The sequence below is a fragment of the Pongo pygmaeus genome, chromosome 1, assembly GCF_028885625.2.
Source record: "Pongo pygmaeus isolate AG05252 chromosome 1, NHGRI_mPonPyg2-v2.0_pri, whole genome shotgun sequence".
NCBI classification, from domain to species: Eukaryota; Metazoa; Chordata; class Mammalia; order Primates; family Hominidae; genus Pongo; species Pongo pygmaeus.
In genome coordinates, this window is record NC_072373.2 from 189,720,307 (window position 1) to 189,735,510 (window position 15,204).

Here is a 15,204-nt window from a genome sequence, read left to right on the forward strand (position 1 = left end):
CCGTTAGGCACACAGCCCATTGGGCAGGACGCCGAGTCACCTCACCCCTGATTGGTAGGAGCGACGTCCGTCACCCCGGCGGCGGGGCTATACGGCGCCGGGCTCAGCTCCCGCCGCTGACTCCTGCGCGGGAGAAGAGTTCCCCCCCGGGATCCCTGGAGTCAGTCTACCTGCGGCCGGCTTCAGATCCTCCCGTCAGCGACAGAGCTGGGCGGGCGACGCACGCGGAGCCCCGGACAGCTAGTGAACAACCCCGACCGCATGCGCCCGGCAGTCTTTCACGGAGGCGGGCTCTAGGCTGTGCGCACGCAGAGGGTGGAGGGCGGGGCGGGTCTGGAGGGCGCGGGGCGGGGCGGGGCCTGGAGTGCGCAGGCGCGGGACCGAACCGCCTGGCCGCCTCCGCTTAACTGTGCCGCCGGCGGTTCGAGGCCGGGCGGTTGGTGGCGTGTCTGCCCCTCTGCTTCCGTCCCAGCCTGTGGCCCAAGCTTCCTCTCTTGAAGGGGAGGAGGCTGTTTGGGGACTCATGCCTGGCCTATTCGTCGCCTGGCCTCGCGTCCTCCCACAGCGGTCTCCTGGAGTTCTGGGCGTCGCCTTCCATCCCATGGTCTTTCACTGTGGGCTCCTGGCGGTGACGCGCCATCGCATCTCTGCCTCCGGGCGAGGGACGGCTGCTGCGCCACCCCGGCCTCCAAGACGGAAGTGCGGAGGGTCGCGCGGCGCTGGCTCCTCGTCGGCCTCCCTCCTCCCCACACCTGCCCCGAAGGCGGCTGCTTTGGATGGACTAGGATCCCGAAAAGTACGGTTTCATCTAGCGATCGCTCCCTGAGCACCGACTGTGCCACGCACTGTGCTGGGCACCGAGGGACCCTCTCCTTGGACTAACGATGTAGGGAGGCACACTGAGCAGTACATTACACTTCATGGTTGTCATGGGTGCTTGCTGCAGAGATGCTGGTGCCGAGGCAGTGAGTGCTAGCGCGGGGACTGACCAAGTCCGGTGGGGGTTGGGAATTCAGGCGGGAAGCCCGCCCTGAAAAAGTAACTTTGAAGCAGAGACCTAAGTAGACTGGCAAAGATGGGAAAGGGAGAGGCGGGGATAAGAAAGTGAGACGTGCTTGAGCCCAAAAGTTCGAGACCAGCTTGGGTAACATAGCGAGACCCCGTTTCTTATAAAAATAATAATAATAGGCCGGGCCCAGTGGCTCACACCTGTAATCCCAGCATTTTGGGAGGCCGAGGCAGGCGCATCACAAGGTCAGGAGTTCAAGACCAGCCTTGCCAATATGGTGAAACCCCGTCTCTACTAAAAATACAAAAATTAGCTGGGCATGGTGGTGGGCGCCTGTAGTCCCAGCTACTCAGAAGGCTGAGGCAGGAGAATAGCTTGAACCTGGGAGGTGGAGGTTGCAGTGAGCCGAGATGGCACCACTGCATTCCAGCCTGGGCGACAGAGCAAGACTCGGTCTCAAAGAATGAATGAATGAATGAATAAATGAATAAATAAATAAATAAATAAAATAAAAATAGTAATAATATTTTTTTTAAAAAGTAAGGCAGAAGGAAAAGTCTGTGTACAAGCCCAAAGAGGCCGGCACAGCTGAATTGGAAGGCCAGTCTAGCCGAGTCCGCAAGGGCCTCAGGAAGCGAGGTTAACATGAGATTAGGTTGAAGAGTTGGGTAGGGCCATACGGGGAAGAGCATTATAGACCAAGTAAAGGCTTTTCTTTCTCCTAGGGATAGTGGAAAGCTGTAGAAACTTTTGAGAGGCTTTTGACCTTCCTTTGAATAGTGAATATATGTACATGGTTATAATTTTTTCCCCAAACACTACACAAGGGTGTCCATGAAAAGTAAATCTTATTTCTGTACCCCAGTGTTCCTGTTTTGTTCTCTAGAAGCAGTTTGCCACAATTTCTTAACTATCTTCATTGAAGGAGTTTAAAAAAAAAAAGATGTGATGGGATCAGATTTGTGTTTCAGGAAAATCATTGAAACTGATGGATTCCCAGAAACCAGGTCAGGAGGCTCCTGCAGTGGCCTCTTTCAGAGGCTTCTGGCTCCTTCCAGATCTGGATCACCAGTGCTTCAACCCTGACAACCTGCCCATGCTGCATTCAGCTCCAAATCTAAAAAATGTTTGGAATGCCAGGCATAGTGGCTCACACTTGTGATCCTGACACTGTGGGAGGCTGAGGCAGGGTGGGAGGATTTCTTGAGTCCAGGAGTTCAAGACCAGCCTAAGCAATATAGTGAGACCCCCCCATCTCTACAAAAAAATACAAAAATTAGCTGAACATGGTGGCATGCATCTGTAGTCCTGGCTGCTCCGGAGCCTGAGGCGGGAGGAGTGCTTGAACCCAGGAATTCAAGGCCAGTGGGAGCTAGGATCCCACCACTGCACTCCAGCCTGGGCAGAGTGAGACTCTATCTCAAAAAAAAAAAAAAAAAAAAAAAAAGTTTGGGTTGTCTTTGAAGTACTCTACAGCCACACCTTCTTTCAAGAAGCATTTGATGTTTATCAAAGTGCCTGGAACATAACAGATGCTGAGTATGTACTTGCTGAGGTAATGAAGATGCTATGGGAGATGGAAAAATGAGCCGTTCACCCAACCACTCCTCTGAATGACCACTTGACATTGTCTTCTTCCTCAGAGCTCTTCCATCTCCTCCCCCATATTCTCTTCAGCTGGTGGTCTTGCTTCCCATTTCACAAGAAAATAGAAGCCATCAGGAGATTTTTCATATCCACCAACCACTTTTATCTGTGCACACAAGCTCTGCATTGTCTCCTGTTACTGCAGACAAACTGCCCACACTCACAGAGGTCAACCTCCTCTTTGCTCCAAGTGCCATATCCATTTGTCAACTAAAGAATGTCTAGTATGCAAGTGCCATATCCTTTCATCAACTCAAGAATGTCTAGTAGAATGTCCCTTCCTGCATCATCAGTCTTTCCCTCTCTAGTAGATCTTTTCCACTAGTGTGATGCAAACATGCTGCAATTTGTTCCATCTTAAAACCCCTCCTGACTATGCCATTCTCTAGCTCCCCCTCCATTTCTGTTTCACTTTTCAGCACAACTCCTAAAAAATGTTTGTACTTGCCATCTCCAATTTCTTCCCTCTCTTGAACTCATTCCAATCAGGATATTTTGCTCATATAATTTCACTGAAACTGATCTCATCAAAAATTAACCTCCATGTTCTCAGACCTCTTCTTTGTACATCAGCCTAGACTCCAATCTCTAATGTCTGTAAGTCCCAAATAAAGACAACAGTGGGCTGGGCGCGGTGGCTCATGCCTGTAATCCCAGCACTTTGGGAGCCTGAGGTGGGTGGATCACACGGTCAGGAGTTCAAGACCAGTCTCGCCAATATGGTGAAACCCCGTCTCTACTAAAAATACAAAACTTAGCCAGATGTGGTGGCGGGCGCCTGTAGTCCCAGCTAGTCAGGAGGCTGAGGCAGGAGAATCGCTTGAACCCAGGAGTCAGAGGTTGCCGTGAGCCAAGATCGCACCACTGCACTTCAGCCTGGGCAACAAGAGTGAGACTCCGTCTCAAAAAAAAAAAAAAAATAGACAACAGTGTGGCTGTATGTGCACGGCATGAGTGCATATGTGTGTGTGCACGTGCGCATGTGTATGTATTTACATATTTGGGCTGCTTCTCTCCCCCACCATAGGCCCAGTCTCCTTGTGGTCTCTTAGGTGCAGCTATACAGCCCCAGAGCTGCCCCCAAACTGACCACTTCCCTAAGAGCATTTGTGACAGCTGATCATTTCCTCCTTAAAACATGCGTGTCCTTTACTTGGCTTCTAGGAAACCACTTGCTGTTCATTTTTGCCTATTTCACAGGTTTCTCCTTCTAGGTCTCCCTACCTAGATCCTCTTCCTTTTTTTCTATCCTGAACGATGAACATTGCCCCAAGCCTCAGTTCTAGGATCCCTTCTCTCTACAGACATTATCTAGTCATTAAAACCATCTGGCCCAGATGCAGTGGCTCACGTCTGTAATCTCAGCACTTGGGAGGCCGAGGTGGGCGGATCACAATGTCAGGAGTTCAAGACCAGCCTGGCCAACATGGTGAAACCCCGTCTACTAAAAATACAAAAATTAGCCAGGAGTGGTGGCGCAGGTCTGTAATCCCAGCTACTCGGGAGGCTGATGCAGGAGAATCACTTGAACCCTGGAGGCGGAGGTTGCAGTGAGCCGAGATTAGGCCATTGCACTCCAGCCTGCGCAACAGAACAAGACTCCGTCTAAAAAAAAAAAAAACCATCCTTATTCTAACTACTCCCAAATTTATATTCCCAGGCTGAATGTGTCCTGAACCCCAAGTTCTCTTCCAAGCCCAGGTCCTGAGGTGAGTCAGGCGCCTCACCTACACGTGGGCCAACTCTTTGATCCCGTTGGTGCTCCAGAGCTCCCCATGGGATCAGGCTGAGGCAAACTTCCTGAAAAGAACCAGTCTGTATTTTAGGCTTTGTGGGCCATATGGTCTCTTGCAATCATTCAACTCTGCCTTCATAGTGCAAAAGTAGCCATAGATAATAATATCGATTAAATGAATGTGACTTATTTCAATAGAACTATAGCTGTGTTCACATAATACTCTTTTTTACAGAAATAGAGCTTGGGTCTGAAGGCCAAAATGTGCCAACTCCTGAGCTAAACACATATCTTTGTCTCACTTTTTCCCCGCCCCATGCTCCCCTCGCTCCCTCACAGTCTTCACCTGAGGTTATTCCTCAGTCACTCGCTGACTCAAGAACCCACCTCCGGCTTTCTTCCTAGGGAACCCAGGCTAAGACAGGGTGCCTCCCGCACGTCCTGTGGCACACCCAGTGCTTCCTCTGAGGCATTTATCACAGCCTGCTGAGACTGCCTGTTCACTTATCTGTCTCCTCCATACCAGATTGGAATCTCTTTGAGGTTACTTAGCCTTTCTGTGTGTCACTTCCCTTATCAAGTATGTCTTGTGGACCTTTTAGTAACCAGCATCTAGCATCTGTAACTCCCACTACTACCCTAAAATGCAAATGCTGTCATTATTACTATATTACAGACGATGGAGCCAAGACTGAACACATGTAAACACCTTCCTGAGAGCACAAGCGAAGGTTCGCTTTGGATTGTCTTTCTGTTTCTTCCCCTCATTCTGCCCATCATCAAGTCTTGCTTATTGTTTCTTCTCCAGGACTTCCTTGAGTGACTTTCTACTTTTATATGAATACGCTGTCACTCTAATCTGGCATTCTAATGGATTATCTGGGTGAGAAATGGGGCAGGAGGGAGCCTACAACTAGTGACAGATTTGTTGTTTTTTTCCCAGATTGGGGCTATTTATGTTTTATTTAGTTTCTAATAGATATGTAAATGGCATAAAATTCGAGTGTTAAAAAGGAATACACAGTAAAAGCCCTCCTTACATACCTGTTCCCCAGCCACCCAAGTTTCCTCCCAGAAGCAACCACTGTGACCAGTTTCTGGTTTATCCTTCAAGCACACTCTGTGCATGTGTAGATATTCTTTTTGGCTGTATGTTATTTTAATATGACTGTATGATGTTGGATTTTCATCACTTGAGCTAGCTGTAATTATGTTATTTAGTGAATTTGTTGGTTTATGTCCTCACTTTGTTCAAGAAAGGATTTAAAGCCACTTGTGTGTGTGTCTACAAAATGTGAGCAAAAAATGAGGCAAAGGAAAGGAAGAATAGGAATTTTCTATCTTAATGACACTCCATTACCTTCAGGATAAAGTCAAAACCACACTATGATGTATGAGGCCATGCACAAATTGGGCTCAGTTTACCTGTCTAGCCACATCACCCACCCCATGCTGCAGCCACAGTGATTCTTCCAGTTCTCTGAACATGCCATGTATTCTTTTCCACATATGAATCGTTGCATAGACCTCTGCTGGCTCTCACCTACCCCCCTGCTTCCTGCCTTTTTCTTGCTAACATCACATCACATCTCAACTTGGTCTTCACTTCCCCAAAGTAATTTTTTGGGGCAGACTCTCCCCCTCATTTGGGGTTAGCACTTCTCTCCCATTCTTTTATTGCTGCTGGGATGTCCCAGAGCATAGCACTTACCAAATTATATTTTAAGGGAGGCAGAGGGGAAGGTGGTGGTTAATGGGTACAAAAAATATATAGTTAGAAAGAATGAATAAGACTTAGTAGATTGGGTGCAGTGGCTCACGCCTGTAGTCCCAGCACTTTTGGAGGCTGAGGTGGGTGGATCGATGGAGTCCAGGTGTTCAGACCAGCCCGGGCAACATGGCAAAACCCCATCTCTACAAAAAGTACAAAAAAATTAGCTGAGCCTGGTGGTGCACGCCTGTAGTGCCAGCTACTGGAGAGGCTGAGGTGGGAGGATTACTTGAGCCACAGAGGCAGAGGTTGCAGTGAGCCGAGATCGTGTCACAGCACTCCAGCCTGGGTGACAGAGTAAGACCCTGTCTCAAAAAAAAAAAAAAGACTTAGTATTTGATAGCACAACAGGGTGACTATAGTCAGTAATAATTTAGTTGTACATTTTAAATAACTAAAAGTATATAATTGGGCCGGGCACCGTGGCTCACGCCTGTAATCCCAGTACTTTGGGAGGCCGAGGCAGGTGGATCACAAGGTCAGGAGATCGAGACCATCCTGGCTAACACGGTGAAACCCCGTCTCCACTAAAAATACAAAAAATTAGCCTGGTGTGGTGGCGGGCACCTGTAGTCCCAGCTACTGGGGAGGCTGAGGCAGGAGAATGGCGTGAACCACTTTGTTCAAGAAAGGATTTAAAGTCACTTATGTGTGTGTCTACAAAATGTGAGCAAAAAATGAGGCAAAGGAAAGGAAAAATAGGGATTTTCTGTTTTAATGACACTCCATTACCTTCAGGATAAAGTCAAAACCACTCTATGATGTATGAGGCCATGCAAAATTGGGAGGTGGAGCTTGCAGTGAGCCGAGATCGCGCCACCGCACTCCAGCCTGGGCGACACAGCGAGACTCCATCTCAAAAACAAACAAACAAACAAACAAAATAATAATAATAATAATAATATTGGATTGCCTGTAACACAAAGGATAAATCCTTAAGGGGATGGATTCCCCATTCTGCATGATGTAACTGTTACACATTGCATGCCTGTGTCAAAGTATCTCATGTACCCCATAAATATATATACCTACTATGTACCCACAATACATTTTTAAAAGAACAAATTTTATTTTAATAATCCACTTCCTTGCCCAAATCTTCCACTTGTCTACAAGCTCTGTGAGGTCGGGGACCTGTTTATCTGATTTTCTGTGATATGCCCACTGCCTAGCTGCTTGTGGCACACAATAGTCATTTGTTACACAAATAAATGACGCCAGAAATTCAATTAGATCACACACCCTTTCTAGAGGAGAGTCACAAATTTGACTTTTAACTTCCTAGGAGCCAAAGTGAAGAGGATCAATGTGACCATACAACAATTGCTCAGGAGGAATATCACTTCCTCAAATAACCCTTCATTGACCCCAGGTCCCTTTACTGGCTCCAAGTCCTCACTAATTTTCCTAGCAGCTTTATCAAAATTCTAACAATTGATGGAGTAATTGGGTAGTTGTTTTCTGTCTTCCCCACCAGTCTGTATTTCATTTACGAGTATATCCCCAGCAGCTCTCATATGGCTGCATGTAGTAGATGCTCAGTACATGTTTATTGAATTAATTAAAAGGACCATTATTTCTGCTACTGAGCTCAGAAATCAATTCCCCCTGTGAGTCTTCATGGAGAGGATATAGGATGCACAATGTAAGGATGAAAAGTCTCAATAACATTTATACAGCAGACATACAGGCAAGGGTCACAGGCCTGTTCCTTCAAATGACTTCCTTTTTTTTTTTTTTTTTTTTTTTTTGGAGACGTAGTTTCACTCTTGTCACCAAGGCTGGAGTGCAATGGCATGATCCCGGCTCACTGTAATCTCCACCTCCCAGGCCGAGTTCAAGCGATTCTCCTGCCTCAGCCTCCAGAGTAGCTGGGATTGCAGGCACCCACCACCATGACCAGCTAATTTTTTTGTATTTTTAGTAGAGACGTGGTTTCACCATGTTGGCTAGGCTGATCTCGAACTCCTGACCTCAGGTGATCTGCCAACCTCAGCCTACCAAAGCTGGGATTACAGGCGTGAGCCAACACACCCGGCCTAAAATGACTTTCAGTAAAGGCTGGTGACAGTGTCACTGCATGTGATTTTGTTGTGCTCCAACCTGAGTGCTGGGGAGATTTGAGGGGCAGTGAATTAAATCCTACACTCTGAGAGATACGTGGAATGAATCTACTCTGAACATCAGATTAAAGTCAGAGGCTGTCAACAAGCAGATGAGCTTGGGGGTAAAATTCATATTCTCCTCAGAACTAATTGATGTCCTTCATAGGGAACATGATGAAATGTCAGAATAATCTGACAGAGACATCTGTTTCATATAGGGCCCATAATAGTGTATATTACTATTATATACGAACATACAGTATAATTATACATGAGTACCTCAATAGCACATTTAAGGGAAAAATGTAGTAAAAGAGAAATAAATGGCTAGGCGGGTACAGGATTACATGCCTGTAATCCCAACACTTTGGGAGACTGAGGCGGGCAGATCACCTGAGGTCAGGAGTTTGAGACCAGCCTGACCAACATGGAGAAACCCCGTCTCTACTAAAAATACAAAATTAGCCAGGCATGATGGCACATGCCTGTAATCCCAGCTACTCAGGAAGCTGAGGCAGGAGAATCGCTTGAACCCGGGAGGCAGAGGTTGCGGTGAGCCGAGATCGCACCATTGCACTCCAGCCTGGGCAACAAGAGCAAAACTCTGTCTGAAAAAAAAAGAGAAAGAAAAAGCCACTTTTTAAAATATGCTGTCAAACATAAGAAGGAATTCTTAGTTGAAAAATAGACCATAGTTAACATCACCATACAACCCATATTTGGTGAGCTAGTTCTGATTTCTTGGAATGTAGTTATTGTTAATAAAATGTGTACATATGTAACTGTGATTTTGTTATTGTACCCCTATGAGACTTACTGAAAATAAATGGGCTAGGCACATTTACAGTGCCTGTAATCCCAGCACTTTGAGAGACCTAAGTGGGAGGATTGCTTGAGCCCAGGAGTTTGAGACCAGCCTGGACAACATAGTGAGACCTCATTTCTTCCAAAACATTTTTAAAAAGTTTAACCAGGACTGGTGGCAAGTGCCTGTAGTCCCAGCTACTTGGGAGACTGAGGTGGGGGATCACTTGAGTGCTATAGTGAGCCATGATCACACTACTGCACTCCAGCCTGGGTGATAGAGCAAGACAAAAAAAAAAAAAAAGAAAGAAAGAAAGAGAGAGAGAGAGAAAAGAAAGAAGAAAAGAAAAGAAAGAAAAGAAAAAGAATAAGGAAATGAATACTTTTTAAATCATATATTCTGACTTTGGGGTTCAAAAACACATGGCAAACAAGACTTGTTTCAGCAGCCCCATCTGTGGGAACCCCTCCAAGCCTCTCTGGCTAGTTAGGTACCCCTCACCTGATCTCCAGAACTGCCTCTTTTTTTTGAGACGGAGTCTCACTCTGTAGCCAGGCTGGAGTGCAATGGCGCGATCTCAGCTCACTGCAATCTCCACCTCGTGGGTTCAAGCAATTCTCCCACCTCAGCCTCCTGAGTAGCTGGGACTACAGGCATGCACCACCACGCCTGTCTAATTTTTTGTATTTTTAGTAGACATGGGGTTTCACCATGTTGGCCAGGATGGTCTCGATCTCCTGACTTTGTGATCCGCCCGCCGCGGCCTCCCAAAGTGCTGGGATTACAGGCATAAGCCACCACACCCAGCCCAGAACCGTCTCTTTATTCCTTTGCTGCAAGATTTAAAACATCCTATTGAGATGATCTGCACTTGCCACTTTCTAGATCAAGAGAAAGAACTGCCCCTTTTCAGCTTCACTAGCCCCAAGAAGGGGTGGTAAAGCCTCCATAAAACTTCCATAAGCCAGGCCGGGCGGGGTGGCTCACGCCTGTAATCCCAGCACTTTGGGAGCCCAAGGCGGGCGGATCACGAGGTCAGGAGATCGAGACCATCCTGGCTAACACAGTGAAACCCCGTCTCTACTAAAAATACAAAAAATTAGCCGGGCGAGGTGGCGGGCGCCTCTAGTCCCAGCTACTCGGGAGGCTGAGGCAGGAGAATGGAGTGAACCCCAGGGGGCGGAGCCTGCAGTGAGCTGAGATCATGCCACTGCACTCCAGCCTGGGCGACAGCGAGACTCCGTCTCAAAAAAAAAAAACTTCCATAAGCCCTGGGAGAACCACCTCAAACATACAATCAACATAAAAACTGCACTCATTATGCAAACAGAGCTTCAAGCTTCCACCACCCGCTTCCAACCAGACTGTAGTTGGAAAATCTTCAGAAAGATTTTCATCCAGCAAGCACTTAATGGAGCCATAATATGTGCATAAAACTCAATAGTTATCATTTCAAAATCTAGGGCCAGCCACAATATGTTTTTAAAACTCAATAGTTACAATTCTGGGTCTCCAGATATCTGTATCCAAGATCTATCTAAGAGATATTGCTGCCTCCAAGAGCAACAACTCATGCCCCTGTCATGAGTACGATGATCACGTGAAAAACACCTTTTAACTCTGTGAGAAAATATGGACTCACAGGGTATCCAACAACTCCCACGTTTATATAATTAGCACCTTGATTCCTGTTGTACATAATGAGAGGTTTTTGTTTGTTTGTTTTGTTTTGTTTTCGTTTGTTTCTTTTTTTTTTTTGAGACGGAGTCTTGCTCTGTCGCCCAGGCTGGAGAGCAGTGGCTCGATCTTGGCTCACTGCAACCTCCGCCTCCCGGGTTCACGCCATTCTCCTGCCTCAGCCTCCCGAGTAGCTGGGATTACAGGCGCCCGCCACCATGCCCGGCTAATTTTTTGTATTTTTAGTAGAGACGGTGTTTCACCGTGTTAGCCAGGATGGTCTCGATCTCCTGACCTCGTGATCCGCCCGCCTCAGCCTCCCAAAGTGCTGGGATTACAGGCATGAGCCACTGTGCCCAGCCCATAATGAGAGTTTTTTAAATGACCCAACCTTTTAAAATAATTGCATTCAATATATATTTAATCTGAACTCAAGAGGATATGAAAAAAAACCCACCCATCTGTTTGGAGATTTAAAGACCTGGAAAGACTGACAAGCATGATGTGATAGAGATGATGTTGTTCTGGAGAAAGAGGTTTAGGAATGGTTTACGTGGTAGTTTTGCCATTTAAAAAATTTTATATTTTGTAAACTTTTTTTGAAGTATAACAGACATACAAAAAGTGTAAAATCATAAGTGTACAACATGATGAATTTTTATATATTTAGCCACACTCATGTAACCAGTACCCAGGCCAAGAAACAGAACATTGCCCACACCCCAGATGCTCCTACTAGTTCCCCTTCCAATTACCACTTCCCCAAGCATAAACACTACCTTGACCTTGAATACCATAGATTAGTTTTCTCAAGGCTCTTTTTACAGCTAAACTTAGAATATTATGGTCATCTATTAAAGTTCTGAAAATCTTTTTTTTGGGGGGGGTGATGGGGGATGGAGTCTCGCTCTGTCGCCCAGGCTAGAGTGCAGTGGCACAGTCCTGGCTCACTGCAACCTCCACCTCCCAGGTTCAAGTGATTCTTCTGCCTCAGCCTCTTGAGTAGCCGGGACTACAGGCGCACACCACTACGTCTGGCTAATTTTTGTATTTTTAGTAGAGATGGGGTTTCACTATATTGGCCAGGCTCCTGAACTTGTGATCCGCCCGCCTCTGCCTCCCAAAGTGCTGGAATTACAGGTGTGAGTCACTGCGCCCGGCTGAGAATCATTTTTTGAGAATAATAAAATTCACAACATTTTACTTGGCTCCTTTAAGTTGTACATGTTTCCTCTCTCCCTCCTGCATGCCAGGTCCTCTTCCTTTTTAGGTAAATATTATCTTCCTCTGATTCTTATTATGCAAACAAAGCAAAGGAGCCTGCAGAACGGGTGTCTTTTTCGTTGATTCATTTACCAAACATTTATTGGCATTGCTCATATTCCAGGCATTGTTGCAGACACCAGGGTCACAATTACGGTACTGAGAAGGGAGCAGTACAGTAGTGGGGGAAAGTGGTGGGGTGCTTTAGGACTCATAGGAGGGGCACCTAACACAGCCACAGCACCAGAAAAAGCTTCCCAGAGAACTGTCTCTAAGGATCGGCAGGCATCAATACAGGGAAGAAGGGAGGCCAAGCTGGCAGGGTAGGGGTTTGGGGGTACAATAGAGGGAGGGGTGATCATGTGCTGAGTCACAGAGGCAGGAGGCTCAGTCTGTTTAGGAAACTGCAAACAGACTGGGCCTGATGACTCTCACTTGTAATCCGAGTACTTTGGGAGGCTGAGGTAAGAGGATCACTTGAGGCCTGGAATTCAAGACTAGCCTGGGCAACATAGCAAGACTCTGTCTCTGCAAAAACATTAAAAATTAGCCAGGCATGGTGGTGCACGCCTGTAGTCCTGTAGTCTGAGGTACTTGGGAAGCTGAGGCAGAAGGATGGCTTGAGCCCAAGAGTTTGTAGTTACAGTGAGCTGTGATGGCACCACAGCACTACAGGCTGGGCAACAGAGCAAGGCTCTGAAAAAGAGCAACTCTAAAGAAATTTAAAAACTTTTTTTTTTGAGACAAAGTTTCGCTCTTGTTGCCCAGGCTGGAGTGCAATGGCATGATCTCGGCTCACCGCAACCTCTGCCTCCCAGGTTCAAGCGATTCTCCTGCCTCAGCCTCCCAAGCAGCTGGGATTACAGGCATGTGCCATCATGCCCGGCTAATTTTGTATTTTTAGTAGAGACAGGGTTTCTCCATGTTGGTCAGGGTGGTCTTGAACCCTGACCTCAAGTGATCTGCCCGCCTCAGCCTCCCAAAGTGTTGGGATTACAGGTGTGAGCCACCATGCCAGCCTTAAATTTTTTTTTTTTTTAACTTAAAAAGTTAAAAGAAAACTAACAACTGTAAACAGCCTATTGCATACGAAGGAAGACAGAGTATTGAGAAGACTTCTGGGTTAAGATGGTAGACTGAACAAACATTGAATTTCCCTCCCCTCTGAAACCTCACTAAAACTATAGCAATGTTTGAAAAAAACATAGATCTCTAAAGGCAGGGAGAACAGGAAAGGTGACAGAAGTAAAACTTCTGGAAGCAAGAAATTAGATGAATGAATGAAGACTGAGTAGACTCAATAAATAAATAGCCAAAACCCAGCCAGCAGTGGAGAAAACTGAGGACCACTTTGATTTACATGGCTGGGATGAAGGATTGATAACAGGAATTAGACTTTGCGCAGCTGAGGAGATGACAGTCTGGAGTGGGGAGATGGGGGATCAAAGATGGGGTGAGTCACAATCCTGAAGAACTATCATGGTGGATACATTGGAGCTTGCTGGGAAATCTAAGAAGCCAGGTGCATTCAGTCACTGAAAGGGGGAGCTTGTGGAGAGGTCTTTGGGAAACTGTAGCCCCTGTGTAGCTACCTCTTCAGTGAGTCCAAGCCTCTGGTGGCAGGCCTGGGGCCACTGTGGTCAGCAGGCCCAGAATTGGGAAAGAGGTGCTGAATGTGGGGCAGAGGAAAGCAAGGACAAGCTGGAGCCCACCAAGCACCTCTGCATCTGTCTGTCACCAAATCTCCCCTTCAGGGGACAATGGCTGTTCCTTCACTTCCACCTCCCCATTCTCATCCCAGTTCCTCTGTGGGCCAGATCCCACTACATAGGGAGGGAGCTTCTGACAAATATAGTTCCTGCTTAACCAAGTGGAAAATAAAACTTGGACCAACACAAGCAACAAGACAGAAGCAGCTCAGGCCCTGCCACCAAGGAGCAACCATACCAGACCCAGACTCTGCTCACATGTGGACACTTGGGCAAGAGAGAAATAATTTCTACCTTGCTTAAGCTACTGCAAGTCTGGGTCTCTGTTTCTTCAGCTGAATGCATATCCCAACTAAAACACCATCCACATTTCCACTTGTAACTATCATGTTAAATTTCCAGTCCCTCCAGGTTGTAGATCTGCTACTTGCCTTTCATTCTCTGGCAGCTTCTGGGCTTCCCACTCTGGTTGGCAGTCCCACATCCACAGCCAGTGATAGACCGAGCCTTGCTACTGCTCACTCTCAGGGGCTGCCGCAGCCCTCACCTAGGTCTTTCTTGCAGGCAGAAGAGAAACTGCTGCCCCTGGTGCCTTCCCTCAGGGCACTGTCCTCATCCGCGTGGTCAAGGCTGGGTTCCTGCCATGTCTGCGTTTACATCTCCGCAGGAATGAGGAGAAAAAGGAAACAGAGGAAGGACAATTTCCTTTGAAGCAAGTTAGGGAGAAGTTTTCCACTCCCCTTCTGTCACATTTAGGCAGAGGGCCACATCTCAGCTGCAGGGGAGGCCATAAAATGTAGTCCCTAGCAGGGCGATCACCTCCCGAGGTTGGGTCTATCGGTATGGGAGGAGTGGACAATAGATTTACTGAGACAGCTAGAAGTCCGCTGCAGCCTGACCCCACCTCAGGCCTAGAGGACAATCACTCTTTTCTGCTTGCCACAGCCCACTTCTGATAACAGTCCCTCCCCATCCAAGATTCCATTTAGGGTCTAGCCAGAGATTTCTCTCCCAAAATGTAAGTCAAATTAGCTGGTGTGGCGGAGGCTGTCGTCTCCCTGCCCGTGTCCTCGGTCCTCCAGGGCACATCACCCTGTCCAAGTCCATTCCTGAAATCTTCACCTCTGGCTTTCTGTGGCTGCCAGAGCCTGCTGTTCCCACAGGACAGGCCTGATGAGCTAGGCCTGATGAGCCCAATTCACTTCTGTTCATCTCCACCAACCCAAATGCAGGCCCACCTGTTCAGACTCTGTGCCAGGCACCCAGGAGGCAGACTAAGCCTCAGCTCCCTTGAGCACATGCTGTATGCCAGATGCAGTCCTGGATGCTTTACCTATGCCCATCGTTTAATTCTCTTGACAGCCCTTTAAGGTTGTTTCTCTCCTGTCCATTTCATGGATGAGGAAACTGAGGCTTAGGAAGGATAAACACCTTCCCAAATCCCCAGCTTATAATCAGCAGAGATGGGGTTTGAACCTCCATC

At 47.2% G+C, this 15,204-nt stretch overlaps 1 protein-coding gene across 3 annotated transcripts in view; it reads right to left on the minus strand.

Annotated features, from left to right (window-relative positions):
* CTPS1 (CTP synthase 1) overlaps nucleotides 1–1,092 on the minus strand; it is a 33,554-nt gene extending 32,462 nt beyond the window's left edge. Inside the window, exon 1 of one of the 3 annotated variants that reach the window (XM_054492775.2) lies at nucleotides 171–1,092. The gene's annotated coding sequence lies outside the window, so the exon portion shown is untranslated. Of the gene's footprint in view, nucleotides 1–45 lie in introns of all 3 variants that reach the window. The other 2 variants (XM_054492785.2, XM_063665648.1) reach the window with 2 other exon arrangements.
* Nucleotides 1,093–15,204: the final 14,112 nt, after the last annotated feature.